We start from the raw sequence: 15,990 nt of genomic DNA, 5'->3' as shown, positions 1-15,990 counted from the left end.
CGTATTTGCATCGTACGAACAATTACATTCCAAATTTAGCTTCTATTCAACACATTTTTTCCATTATCTCCAAATTAGAAACTCTGCTAAACAAAATCTGCCCAATTTTCCTCACCTCCCACCAATTTCTATTCCAGAAGAAGTATTGATCCGACAGCATTCCTATAATATATAGAAACATTTTAAAGTCCTTTCCTTTCAAAGATCCCAGAGTACAGTGGTTAAAGGATCTCTTACTCAACATTTCAGAAAAGGTGTTTAAGGCAGCCATTCTCAGAATTCACTGTAGCTCCATATGTGCAAAGCATTTAATTATTCAACTTAAAATCTTTAATCAAGCACATCTATCTCGTTTAAAATTGTCCAAAGTGTTTCCAGGGTAAGACCCAACCTGCAAAGATTGAAATCGAGCTCCAGCCTCACTAGGCCACATGTTTTGGGCATGTACCAAATTAACATAATTCTGGACCAAAATTTTTAAATGCCTTTCAGACAGCCTTGGTGTCTAAATCCCTCCTAATCCATTAACAGCTGTGTTAGGCATACTTCCAGATGGGCTTAATGTGGAGAAGGACAAACAAACTGTAATTAACTGTGTTAAATCAGTGGGTAACTGATAAAAATCAAATTCTCACTTAGAAGATTTATTTTTTGAAACTGTCAGAATCTAATCAATAACATTTTAGAAAAAGCATTTATATTGGGGAGAAGGACTCCCTCTTTACTACACTCAAAGTTTTACTCTGGCTATTAGCCTTCCTCTCTTTCTAATAGGTGGAGGCTAAATTGAATTTAGTTTTGTTAAGTTTGACTTGACTATAAGGAATGTTATATGTTTTTAATAAATTCAATAAAAGATAAAAAAAAGATCTCAACAGTTAAAGCAAGCAATAGATGTCACTTGGGGCATTACCTAGGTAGAGAGGGATGTCGTCAGCATATAAGGATATTATATGACTAGAATTTGAAACTGTAATGGGAGTTAGAAGCTGGGAATTACGAATGGCAACTGCAAGCAGTTTGAAAGATAAGTTGAAGAGTAAAGGTAACAAAGGACAGCCTTGCCTCACTCCCCTACTAATGGAGAAGGGATGTGAGATATTTGAGAACTACAGTGGGGGAAGAGGCCTTACCGGATTTATAAAACTTTGAGCAAAGCATATTCTGTCCATCACAGTTCATGTGATCAAAAGCCTTTGCAGCATCCAGGGAAAGGAGCGCAGCAGTGTTAGAAAGGGAGGGAGCTAAATTAATTACAGTACATGCAGATGTCTTCTCATGTTATCAGAGGGTAACCGTGACTCTATGAAACCAGACTGATCAAGGTGGATTAATTTGTTAGTAAGTAGCAGTTTTGTATCTGTGTTCATGAGAGAGAGTGGTCTGTAACTCTGACACAGAGTAGGGTCTTTACCTTGCTTCAAAAGTAGAGTAATAACTGCAATTTTAATACTAGGGTTTAAATGACTAAAGTAGGCGGCTGCGATGATCATCTCAAAAAAGGGGAAGAGATAAGTGTTTATAGAATGCGAAAATTATCTCAGGTGTTAAACCAACCCTCCCCGGGGCCTTGCCTGTACTCATTGAGTCTAGCGCCCCTTTATTTCAGAAAATGAGATGGGAGCATCCAGAAGAAAAGCTTCTTCCAAGTGAGAAAGGGAAATGGAAGGGTTTTAAAGAATGATTTGATATCTGAGGGAGTGGTACAAAAGTTGTCAGTAAATAGTTTAGAGTAGTAATTTACAAATTCATTATTTATTATCTGAGAATCATTAAAAATCAAGCCAGATTTAGTATGGATATAACATATGGAAGAAGTCTGCTCAACCTGGCTCTGGAGACATAATAGCGGGCCTTAGTATTTTGGATTAAGAATTCAGCCTTTAGGATTATAAGGCTATTAAGTTCGGTTTTGATATTGGGGCATGCTTTTTCTGAGAATGAAACTTTAGACTCAAGGTCCTTTATTCTTTGCAGTTTAGTACATGTCAAATGTGAGGAAAAGGATATAGTAAAGTCCCAAATGAAACCTTTAATTACCTCCAGATGGCACCTGCATTATCTACAGAGACAATATTGAACTTTTAAAAACTCATCTAATCTGAAAGCAAGTTGTTTGCAAAATGATTTGTTTTCCAGAAGATTTGTGTTGAATTTCCACCTCAGGGCGCAAGATGTTAAAAATGGAAAGATCAACTGCAAATGATTAAATTTGTGGTCAGATACCACAGATGAGACCAATAAGGCATCTGAGACCAACGAAATAAGGTTAAGTGATATGAAAATATAATCAACAATGGATTGTGAATTATGATGAGAAGGGCAAAAAGAGAATTCTGTGACTGAAGGATTATGTAAGCATGGATTAAAGGCCAGAAGTCCACATGACCATCATCATCAAGTTCTTCCATGTGAATCCTGAATACAATGAGGACTGATTGAGGTCATTTATGTTAGGTAGAATGCCTAGAGGGGGCTGAGTGGTCTCGTGGCCTCGGAACCCCTGCAAATTTTATTTTTTTCTCCAGCTGTCTGGAGTTTTTTGCTTGTTTTTTCTGTCCTCCCTGGCCATCGGACCTTACTTTTATTCTATGTTAATTAGTGTTCCCTTATTTTAATTCTTATTTATTTTGTCTTTCTTTCTCTTTCTTCATCATGTAAAACACTTTGAGCTACATCATTTGTATGAAAATGTGCTATATAAATAAATGTTGTTCTAATCTGTTTTTATCTCTCACATTCAAATGCCTGCAAGTTATTTTATTGTTACTTATTTACATAAGCAAAACACATTGGTCATTAAAGGGGGTTGATAGCCGTTAGGGTTGCCTGTGTTTGACCTAAAATGAAAAGGCAGCATCAGGTCAGGCAGTTGAATAATTTATAAACATTTCCATTATTTCTATTCATATTCTAGGTCCAGGTAAATAGGAGGATATCCCAGGGATATTAAGGGCAACAGTTTTAAAAAACGAGCAATGTACCTCCATATTAACTTACACAGTGTAATCCTAAGATGAAAATTGTTGAAATGTAGGATAAAACTGGAATTGGTAAAGGAATCCAGAGGGAGAAAGTACAACCTCCACACAAGCACCACCCAGATGAAAACTAACCCCACTTTCTTGATACACTGTGGCAGTAGTAAAAATGCATTCTTTTGCATTTACATTTTCAAATATATTAACAAGCATTACAATGTTATTGAAATTAAAATATAGATTAACTTACATTTTGAAGTTTCTTTTTTAATTCAATATTAGCTGCTTGATAGGCTTTTGAAGCAGACTGCAGGGGATATATTTCTAAACTGAAATGGAAAACAATCTTTCTTAAAGTGTGCATGACACATTCATCTAATATTATAATGCAGAAAAAGGCATTTAATATAATGGAAATTTACCTTGAAATTCCATAGCCGTATTTGGTTCAAAGAATAACATATAAAACATGTAGAATCAATATACAGTATGTGACTCAATTTAATGGTTACAATTTATAGTGTGAAATAGGCGACCCAGACACAGACAGGCAGACACGTTCCAAGCCATCACCACACATTTATTTACACTACTATAATACAGTTCCTAAGTGCACCGCCACAAACCCCCAACAGTCACCCAAAGTCCCGGCTTCTTCAACAGCCGTCTCTCTCTCTCTCTTTCTCTTTCTCTTCTCAGGCCTCTCCTTGCCGCCTCCTCTCCGACCTCGTCCTCTTTCTCACCTGACTCCAGCCTTGATTGAAGGGAGGCAGCACCCTTAAATAGGCAGGCGGCTGAAGACCACACCCGGCCACCTGCCACAATACTACCCCGCACGCTGAGACCCCACGGGGCCAGCGGCCCGTCCCACGAGGACAGACTTTCCTCGGCGGCAGGTCGACTCGTTCCAGTCTAGGGCCTGGTCCTATAGAATAAAAAGAAAAACAAGGGGCGGAGACGTTGCCCTGATGCAGCGCCTCGGCGTGCTTCCTCCGTGTTTGGGCCAATGCTCTCTGCTCCGACCGGCATCCCAATGCTCTCTTTCTCGGCCGCCTGATCCGAGACCTCCGTAGTCCCCGCCACGGGACCGCCAACTGGAGCACACTCTCATTTCGCCTCCCAGCCTGCGGGTTTTCCCTCTGCCTCGGCAGAGAGCAGCCTTTCGTGGGACGTGTGCACCCAGCAACACGTCCTCCCATATCGGAGGAGTCAGCTTTCTTCCTCCGACTCCTCCTCTTACTTTGGGACGCCACGACGGTTCAGGTCTGCCTATAGAAAAAGGACATACCCTGCCCCGCTGGCGTCCGTAGCTTTACGGGTGCGGTCCTACTCACCGTCCCCGCTGTACTCCTCCGGTCAGAAGTTCCAGCACCGCGACGTTTCTCTCTCACCAGCGGCGCTTGTTCTGGCGCGGCGGCCGTCCCCTCTGATCCCTGCGTCTCCGCCCAGAGGGCACATCGCTCAGGTGGCGGCAATCCAACAAGCAGAAGGGCTCTCTGCAACTGCTGCAGAATCACTGCCATGGAGAGAAAGTCAGTCGACGGTGTGCTTACCTCACAAGCAGCGCCACTCGCCGACTGCTTTCTATGGGCACTTTCTTCCGGCCCATTCAGGTTTCTGGCTGGCACGGGATGGACATTCCCTGGTCCCGCCTCCAACCAATCGCTGGCAGGCACACAGGACACGCTATCCAACCCCGTGCCTGTTGCAAGGAGGGACTTCCGGTCGGCGGCCACCCCGTCCTCCTTCCTCACACGGAGACGAGACTCCGGGCAGCTCCGCGGCTGCTGCGGCTGTCGTAGCTGCAGCCCTTCCTTCTCTGCAGCTCCTCTTGCTGCCGCCGCATCCTTGAGCCGCCCCTGAAACACATAGTCCAACGACGGTCCGCTAACGGTCCGGGTACTAAACAGTCCCTGCGGGGTTGGGTGAACGCCGCCCCTGCGGCACGTGGGTGAGCTCCCCTGTTGTGCCGGGCCATTCACAGACATTTTTAATAATGCAGGTCCCCACCTTGATCCAGGTGGAGCATCCTACCGACTATGCCACTGTGAAATAGGCGACCCAGACACAGACAGGCAGACACGTTCCAAGCCATCACCGCACGTTTATTTACACTACTATAATACAGTTCCTAAGTGCACTGCCACAAACCCCCAACAGTCACCCAAAGTCCCGGCTTCTCCAACAGCCGTCTCTCTCTCTCTCTTTCTCTTTCTCTTCTCAGGCCTCTCCTTGCCGCCTCCTCTCCGACCTCATCCTCCTCCTCACCCGACTCCAGCCTTGATTGAAGGGAGGTGGCCTCTTAAATAGGCAGATGGCTGATGACCACACCCAGCCACCTGCTACAATAGAAATATATGTAATTTAAGCATGTTTCAGGTGGTCCTTAGTATGTATTTGGAATTATTTTGTAAACTTTAAAGCAGTTCTGTCCGTAATGTTGTGTTCCATGGCATGACGTCTTTCTTTGAGGAATTCTCTGACTTGATGTCAATCTTAATTACGAACTATGACGCACTCTTAATAGTCGGTGACTTTAATTTTCATGTAGATAATCAATGTGACCAAAAAGTAAAAGAATTTATGAACCTCCTGGACTCTTTTGATTTGAGACAGCTCGTTAATCAGCCTACACATAAAGCAGGTCATACGTTAGACTTAGTAATTACTAAAGGACTAAAAGTTGATATAAAGCAGGTCATTGATACGGGTCTTTCAGACCATTTTCTTCTACTTTTTAATATAGAAATAATAATAGAAAACACTCATGAGAAGCATATTGTTAAAAAACGCTTCTTTGACTCATCAGCAACTTTAAAACTTACAAACATTCTAACCAATCAGTCCGTTTATAGTGCCAACTATAATAGCGAGGAGAATGTAAATAGTAAGGTGGAAAGATTTAATACTAAAGTGAGGGCTGCTGTTGACATAGTTGCACCTGAAAAGACAGTTAAAAAATCTTCTAGCATTGTTATACCTTGGAAGACCCAAAGAGTGTCTGATTTAAAGAGAACATGCCGTAGAGCTGAGCGTAAATGGAGGAAGACTAAACTAACTATTGACTATGAGATATTAAAAGTTAAAATAACAGAATACAATAACACAGTCCGTCTTGAGAGGCGCTGCTATTTCTCTAAGATTATAAATAACAATGCTAGTAATCCCAGAGTCTTATTTTCGACAATTGATCATCTGTTAAACCCAGGTAACTCAAAGGAATGCCTCCTAAGTACTTCCAGTAAAACCTGTGAGGCTATCGCTGTATTTTTCAATCAAAAAATTAATGATATTAGAAATAACATAGTATATCTCCCCAACACTAAGGATCCCCCGAAACCCCAGTACTCCATAATAAATAAATTAGAGTCTTTCACTAGGATAGATTTACCTGATTTACATAAAATAATTTCTCAAATGAAACCATCCACCTGTGCCCTTGACCCAATACCAACAAATTTTTTCAAAGAAGTATCGGGTATGCTTATTGATAATGTTCTTGACATAGTAAATTCGTCATTAGATACGGGGGTCTTCCCAGACTGTCTTAAGACTGCGGTAGTTAAACCCCTACTTAAGAAAAATAATCTCGACCCCTCTTCTCTTGAAAATTATAGACCCATCTCTAACCTGCCTTTCTTAAGTAAAATTCTAGAGAAGGCAGTCATTATGCAGTTAAATGAGCACCTCAATAAACATGCTATTCTTGATAAATTTCAGTCAGGTTTTAGAACAAATCACAGCACAGAAACTGCACTCGTTAAAGTAGTAAATGACTTGCGGGTAAATGCAGACAGAGGCCATTTATCTGTTCTCATCCTCTTAGATTTGAGTGCCGCATTTGACACTATTGATCATAATATTCTTAAGAATCGCCTTAGTCAATGGGTGGGCCTCTCTGGCAGTGTCTTAAACTGGTTTGAATCCTACCTGGCAGGGAGAAAATTCTTTGTTAGTTGTGGTAATTATAACTCAAAGACACATGATATTCTATATGGGTGTTCCACAAGGCTCTATCCTGGGTCCGCTGCTCTTCTCAATCTACATGCTTCCATTAGGTCAGATTATCTCGGGACATAACGTGAGCTACCACAGCTATGCTGATGACACACAGCTGTATTTATCAATAGCACCTGATGACCCCAAATCTCTTGATTCGCTAACACAATGTCTAACCTGTATCTCAGAATGGATGAATAGTAACTTTCTCAAATTAAATAAAGAAAAAACCGAAATCTTAGTGATTGGCAATAATGGATACAATGAGGCTATTAGAAATAAACTGGATGCATTAGGATTAAAAGTCAAATCGGAGGTAAAAAGCTTAGGGGTAACCGTTGATTGTAATCTGAATTTTAAATCGCATATTAATAAAATCACTAGGACAGCATTTTTTCACCTAAGGAACATAGCAAAAGTTAGACCTCTTATATCATCGAAAGATGCAGAGAAATTAGTTCATGCGTTTGTCTTTAGTCGGCTAGATTACTGTAATGCACTCCTCTCAGGACTACCCAAAAAAGACATCAATCGTTTGCAGTTAGTGCAGAATGCAGCTGCTAGAATCCTTACCAGGAAAAGAAAATCCGAACACATTTCTCCAGTTTTGATGTCACTACACTGGTTACCTGTGTCATTCAGAATTGACTTTAAAATTCTGCTTATGGTTTATAAAGCTTTAAATAATCTCGCCCCGTCTTACATATCGGAATGTCTGACACCTTATATTCCAAATCGCAACCTCAGATCCTCAACTGAGTGTCTCCTTAGAATTCCAAGAGCAAAACTTAAAAGAAGTGGTGAGGCGGCCTTCTGCTGTTATGCACCTAAAATCTGGAATAGCCTGCCAGTAGGAATTCGCCAGGCTAATACAGTGGAGCACTTTAAAAAACTACTGAAAACACATTACTTTAACATGGCCTTCTCATAACTTCACTGTAATTTAATCCTGACACTCTGTATATCCAATTCATTATAATAACTATTCATTCAAAATTTGTACTAACCCCTACTCTCTCTTCTGTTTTCTTTTCCGGTGTCCTATTGGTGGTGGCTTGTGCCACCACCATCTACCCAAAGCACCATGATGTTCCAACAATGATGGATGGATTAAAAGCCAGAAGTCTGTATAACCATCAGCATCAAGTGACTCCGTGAGAACCCTAACTACAAAGAGGACTATTTCATTTATGTTAGGTAGAATGCCCAAAGGGGACTGGGCGGTCTCGTGGCCTGGAACCCCTACAGATTTTATTTTTTTCTCCAGCCTTCTGGAGTTTTTTTTTTGTTTTTTCTGTCCACCCTGGCCATCGGACCTTACTCCTTTCTATGTTAACTAATGTTGTCTTATTTTAATTTCTTATTTGTCTTTTATTCTTCTTTTCTTCATTATGTAAAGCACTTTGAGCTACTTTTTGTATGAAAATGTGCTATATAAATAAATGTTGTTGTTGTTGTTGTTGATGATAGCACAGTCAAATATTCTGCTGTTCTAGGAGAAATGGACCTTGGTTTGACTATTTGAGGTGCCTTTTCAGTGGACTCCATGCTACACTACACTACACTACACTACACTACACTACACTACACTACACTACAGACTCTTGCCACTACAAGTAATCAACCAAACTGTCAGAATAAAATTTGTGAAAGGGTACCAACAATAGCAATAAAGCAACAAATCATAATAAATTTATAGATAACTTTTAGAGGTTTGAAAGTTAGTAGACCAAGTGTGGTAATGAGAGTAACTACTTCTTTGAAAAATAGTGACTTTTGAAACTCATAAACGAATGGGCTACAGTTAAAAAGCCTGGGTCTTCAGTACAGTCTTATAAATAGACACATGAAGAGACCTCTATAGAGTGGCTTCCATCAAGCTCAATAAATGTTCATAATAAGTAATTAAGGTAATCTTATTCAGGATCACAGGGAGGCTGAGTCTACCCCAGAAGGATTAGATGGAAGGCAGACATCACACTAGATAGGCTGCCAGTCCTTCACAGGGTCTGCTCAAATAAAAACTCATAGGAGAAAATCTTGGATCCCCAAGGAAAAATGAAACCCATGTAGACATGAAGAGAATGTCAGACTCCACACTCAGACACATTTTTGAATCTAAGAGTTTAAGGAAATTTGAAAATTAAATAAAATGAAAATCTGTGAAATGCAAAATCAGAATTACCCACCACTGGCCCTGTGATGAACTGGATTTTTGACTAGGCCTGCTCTTTGTACCATTGCAGACAAGACAGGCTCCACCTCTTGTAAAATATCAATTGAAAAGGAATGTGAATGTATAGTATTTAAATAAAATCATTTTAACAGAAGGAAGTGTAATGTGAACAGATTTTTACACTTACACCATGAGCAACATGAAAGGAAGAATTAATCCAGGAATTGAAGCATAACTGAAGACTTTTCCAAACCAGGCAGGAAAATCGTTCTCTAAGGTTTCCTGGATGACATTGTACATTCAGTTTTTCCCAATGAAAAAAAAAACCAGTGGAATTTATTTTTAAAATACTTTTCATGATATATTACATTAAAAACAAACTAAATGTTCAAAGACATTTCAGGTCAGTTCTGTAGGATTAAAATGTCTGTATTAGAATAAGACACCCTAATTCTGGGTGTTTATAAGAAATGTAATATTATTTCATAAGGTAGAAGTAGATAATAAACAAGTGTTCCATCAGATATTTGAAATATTAAAATGCCTACATTGATTTAAATATTTAAAGTCTAGATATTCTTTATGGTAATAGAAATTTGCCATTTTCATGCACTGATACAGGTCCATAGAGTGTTAGATTCCTAGTAAAGGATCGAAAATCAAAAGTAACTTAATAGTCATAATCAGTGACCTTCATAGAGTTTAAAACAATACTCCACATGTTTATGTTTGAAATCTGAAACCACCAGTAAAGATTCAATTTTCAAGAATATTATCAAAAGATTGAATTGTTTTATCTTTGATCGGTTATTTGTTCTTTATAAACAAAACAATAAGCCAATAAGAGCACAAGCTTTTTTTGCCAGTGATTGCAATTTCATATACTTACTGGTGTCTATGAAATGTACATTGGGATTAATAAAGTATCTATCTATCTATCTATCTATCTATCTATCTATCTATCTATCTATCTATCTATCTATCTATCTATCTATCTATCTATCTATCTATCTATCTATCTATCTATCTAAAACAAAGATCGCACTGGAATGTTTTCATAATCACATTTCTGTCTTTTAACAAGAAACAATACTTTGTACTTCTCATCTTTGAATAACATTATTTAAATGCAAATATCGCCCTCTTGTGGTGATCTGATTGTGTGTCTGCAAGTAGCTGAAAAATATCACAGCAGGGCTGCATTCTGAGAAACACAATTCCTGAGATACTGTGCAATATATGTATAATAAAACATAAAAACGGAAGGGAAACAAAATAGAGCACAAAGAGTTCACAGCGAATGTACAGGGAGAGACTGAACACATGCGGAAATCATTGGCGTGTACGAACTGGAAGGGAAACTGACTTGTTCATCACCCAAGTGTGTTGTCGTGAACAGATGCAAAAGTTTGGCAAACTTTTTGGTTGTAACCCAATTTGTACGTGTTCAGAGATGTTTGTGACCCGAGGATCCACTGTACATATACATACATATACACACACATACACATAGACATATACATACATACATGCATACATAAATGCATACATATACACATACACACTCCTTTTTGTTTCTGCCATGTGTAATGTTGCACTTTTGCATTTACATCTGTTTTATTAAGTTCAAAATAAGCCAATAATTTTGTATTTCTATTTTTCGCCACCTTTAAAACTTCTGCTTCTTCGCCCTCTTTAAATTGAATCATATTCTGACGTAGTAAATGAATCGTTAATAATTCAACAGAATGACTTTGACAGTGCATTGGCAATTCCATTAAATGCCACATGCTTTCCATTGCACTGACGTACTGAGTATCTAAATATGCTTGAACTTCACCCTGAAACTGTTCTTTGGATAAAGGTACACGTACTCTATCGTGCCCTTTATGAATGTACTTGTAGATGTGTTTAATATGACAATCATATCATTTGTGCAAATACGGGTTATATGGTACAATCATTGAATTATCGATCATCACAATTTTTCCAGCTTTGATGAGTTGTATGAGAGGTTGGACACTAAGGAGGGAGAAAAGGACCGGTACCGACTGGCTAGACAGAGAAATTGAGCTGGGAAAGATGTGCAGCAAGTTAGGGTGATAAAGGATAAAGATGGAAACGTACTCACAAGCGCGGAGAGTGTGTTGAGTAGATGGAAAGAGTACTTTGAGAGGCTGATGAATGAAGAGAACGAGAGAGAGAAGAGGTTGGATGATGTGGAGATAGTGAATCAGGAAGTGCAATGGAGGAAGTAAGGACAGCTATGAAGAGGATGAAAAATGGAAAGGCTGTTGATCCAGATGACATACCTATGGAAGCATGGAGGTGTTTAGGAGAGATGACAGTGGACTTTTTAACCAGATTGTTTAATGGAATCTTGGATAGTGAGAGGATGCCTGAGGAGTGGAGAAGCAGTGTACTGGTGCCGATATTTAAGAATAAGGGGGATGTGCAGGACTGCAGTAACTACAGGGGATTAAAATTTATGAGCCACAGCATGAAATTATGGGAAAGAGTAGTGAAAGCTTGGTTAAGAAGTGAGGTGATGATTAGTGAGCAGCAGTATGGTTTCATGCCAAGAAAGAAGCACCACAGATGCAATGTTTGCTCTGAGGATGTTGATGGAGAAGTTTAGAGAAGGCCAGAATGAGTTACATTGCGTCTTTGTGGACCAGGAGAGAGCATATGACAGGGTGCTTCGAGAGGAGCTGTGGTATTGTATGAGGAAGACGGGAGTGGCAGAAAAGTATGTAAGAGTTGTAGAGGATATGTACGAGGGAAGTGTGAGAGTGGTGAGGTCTGTGGTAGGAGTGACGGATGCATTCAAGTTAGGGTGGGATTACATCAGGGATCAGCTCTGAGCCTTTTCTTAATTGCAATGGTGATGGACAGGTTGACAGACGAGATTAGACAGGAGTCCCCGTGGACTATGATGTTTGCTGATGACGTTGTGATCTGTAGCGATAGTAGGGAGCAGGTTGAGGAGACCATGGAGAGGTGGAGATATGCTCTAGAGAGGAGAGGAATGAAGGTCAGTAGGAACAAGACAGAATACATGTGTGTAAATGAGAGGGAGGTCAGTAGAATGGTGAGGATGCAGGAAGTAGAGTTGGCGAAGGTGGATGAGTTTAAATACTTGGCATCAACAGTACAGAGTAATGGGGATTGTGGAAGAGAGGTGAAAAAGAGAGTGCAGGCAGGGTGGAATGGGTGGAGAAGACTGTCAGGAGTAATTTGTGACAGATGGGTATCAGCAAGAGTGAAAGGGAAGGCCTACAGGACGGTAGTGAGACCAGCTATGTTATATGGGTTGGAGACAGTGGCACTGACCAGAAAGCAGCAGACAGAGCTGGAGGTAGCAGAGTTAAAGATGCTAAGATTTGCATTGGGTATGACGAGGATGGATAGGATTAGAAATGAGTACATTAGAGGGTCAGCTCAAGTTGGACAGTTGGGAGACAAAGTCAGAGAGGCAAGATTGCATTGGTTTGGACATGTGCAAAGGAGAGATGCTGGGTATATTGGGAGAAGGATGCTAAGGATAGAGCTGCCAGGGAAGAGGAAAAGAGGAAGGCCTAAGCGAAGGTTTATGGATGTGGTGAGAGAGGACATGCAGGTGATGGGTGTAACAAAACAAGATGCAGAGGACAGAAAGATATGGAAGAAGATGATCCGCTGTGGCAACACCTAACGGGAGCAGCCAAATGAAGAAGAAGAAAACAATTTTTCCAGCTTTCTTTCCATGATAAGTGTGTTGTTCGTGACGATTATCTCTTTGGCGATAATCAGGAAAGCCTTAGTCTTATCTGTTGATTGAACAAACGCTTTTTGAAATTTCTTTTAACACTTTTTCTCTTTGGAGTCCCAACATACTGAATCTTTTAAATGAGACCCGTGAGGCATGTATTTAATAACTTTGTACCATAATTCAGGATAGGTTTCTCTGTTTGGAATTTCAGAACAGACAAACTGATCTACATTATCAGCAATTAATAATTTATTTTGCAAAGTAACCAATAAATGCATGTGAGGTAAATCCCCTTTCTGAAATTCGGTCAGGTAAATGTATGCTCTGATTTGGCTGAACGCCATTTAGATTCTAAGTTGCATCGCTTCTCCATGATCATAAATATACACCTGATCGAATTGTGGTTTCTTCGAAGTTAAACTTGTCATAGCTTTAATTGTTGCGGGGCCACAGATTCTTATAGTGTATGGTCCTGAATCATGTAAATCTACATTTTGAGCTTTGAATGATGTGAACGTGAAAAGATTATTGTAGACTCATATATTTTGCCTGTAGTGTTTGTGGATTTCACTTTCACCAAACAACAAATCTTTTAATTCTCGCAGATACGCCTCTTCATTGGGAGGCAGTAGTACTTTTCCCTGATGGAAGCATGAATTAGACAATCTACAAGTCTCCAACTTTAGTTTAGTTTAAAGCCTCACAATATCTACATACTTCTGACATATCATCTGTGTCCATATATTCAATCTCTTTTTGCTGTTCCATTATTTCACCAAGTGATAGTTTCTGTTTGTTTGCGCTAATGCAATCTTTATTATCTTTTTTTGATACTTTTGAATTTTCATACTTTCATATTCTCTAACCTGCTCTACATGTGTATCGTGCCAACGTTTTTGAAAGTCATTATGAAGTCTTTTATTTCTGACCCGGATTTGACTTACAAGCTTTTCAGTTCCACTTGGTCCGGGCTGATTATTACTTTCCTTATTTTCTGAATTTGCACATAGATTATTATTGTTCTCTTATGCATCCTTTTTTGCCTTCTTTTTTCTCCAACACTTTTGTGCCTCTTATGGACATGCTGCTCTCTTCTTCACTTAGTCGTTCACGTGCCATCTAGAACATATAACATTTTTAAGAGCTGGGAGCACATGAAGTGTGTCTACCAAAAGAATTCCAACAACTATGAGGTTAGATGTCCGTGAATTTGTTTTAAATTGTTTGTAAGTAGGGCGTGATGTGCAAAAGTCACCGTCTCACGGGTCTTGCTTCCTAAGGTTGTAATCTAGTCTCGCGTGACGACAAGGTGTCTCTCCGAGATGATCACGTCTCGACCCAAGATTTTTTTATATAATACAGAAATATTTAAGTAATTCTGTAGAAATGATCATGTGACATTTACTGGCCTATCATTGCATTAAAGAAATATAGAACTGTTTCCTTACCAAAAATTAAACAATATGCTTTTTCCTCTTGAAATGGTCAAAAATCTATATTCCATATCCCAACACAAACAGTAATTAATAAATCTGACAAACAAAGCTTGAAGAAAATCTCCAAACAGGATAATTATATAGGTGGTCATGGTGTCAGAGACGGTCAGTCTTACAAATTCCTGCCAGTACAAAATATACTGTAGTTATCTTCTTTAACCCATTCAGATTTTATAATTATTTTGCCAAGCATAACAAATACATATTTATGCTTATACTCTCATAATATGAAGGAAATCAGCCATGAAGAAGGTGCCAGTCTATTTGTAGGCCATGCCCATGTAGACACATACACCATATTCACTCATACTGGCTCAGCTTTGAGTAGCCAGTAAACCCAGCACAGAGTGTTTGCAAAAAAAAGAAAAAGAAACACAAACATGTGGAAAATGTGCAAACTCCGCAGAAGGAGTCCCCAGGTCAGATTCAAATTTAGTTATCCGAAGCATAAGCAGTAACTACTGTATCACCATATTACTATTAGATTTTAATTTCTTAATCTGCTTTAAAATAGTTCAGAACACTTTGCCTGGTCATTTAGTTGTTATGTAAGTAAAATATAACATATTAATGTAATTATCAATTCAAACCATTTCAGTATGACTAGATTCTCTGTGTGCAAGTATAACAAGTAAGTCATTCTTAATAAAACACAGCAGACAATCAGAATAATTCAGAATGTTATGTAATCAATAACCAAACTGCCCAAATTACAGCTTACATACTCATTTATTGTATTGTATAGAGAAGAAATTATGCCCCCTGAACAAAAAGCATAAATGAAAATATAGTTCGGCATTGTATTAATAAATGGTTACTCTTTTACTTACTTATTGAATAAACAAAACAATAAAAATGTTTATTTGTCATTAAAAAGCTGTACCTTTCCAACCATTGTCTCCCAGCATGGACAACTCCGCACATCAGCAGGGTAAACTTCAATAGGTGGTCTAGTTTAGAGTCAGACAAAAAACCATGTTACTTTAAACCTACCTTAATGCTAGTGGAAACTAAAATAAACTTGTATATCAGCAGTTTCTGGACTCCCAATTAAATAATCCCAGCTGGTGAACATTTTCCAACTAAAGTTAAAGCTAGTGTTGTCCCCACCACCTTCTCGATTGGCATTGCTTGCCATTCTAGGGGAAAGCAAAATAAAATATATAATAAAATGTGCTGCAAAAACAGGTACTGCAAATTGTGACCAAAGTCACTGTCCATTGCTTTTCAAATAATTGGAGTGCAGCCTCTTTGTTAATATGAGCATAAGAACTAAAGAAAATGCTCCATAGCTTCAGGCCATACATTCTTACAGAATTTTTCAATTTCTGTTCACCCAAAGTGTCCATAAAGTTATCAACATTTGAAAGTTCCACAGATGTTAATTTAAATAAAGATACTAGTTAACATGCTCCATACATACAGTTTTTTGCAAGTGAATTAAAAGTTACCCATAACAGGTTTCTGGTTCAGTATGTCCACGTTTCATAGATGACGAGTTTATTTTATATTAACTCCTATCTCACAGATTGCACTTTACAATTTTAAATATTCACTAAATGTTTTACTTAATCTTTTCTTGTTTAA

The sequence above is a fragment of the Erpetoichthys calabaricus genome, chromosome 5, assembly GCF_900747795.2.
Source record: "Erpetoichthys calabaricus chromosome 5, fErpCal1.3, whole genome shotgun sequence".
Taxonomy (NCBI): Eukaryota; Metazoa; Chordata; class Cladistia; order Polypteriformes; family Polypteridae; genus Erpetoichthys; species Erpetoichthys calabaricus.
This window is presented reverse-complemented; position numbering follows the sequence as displayed.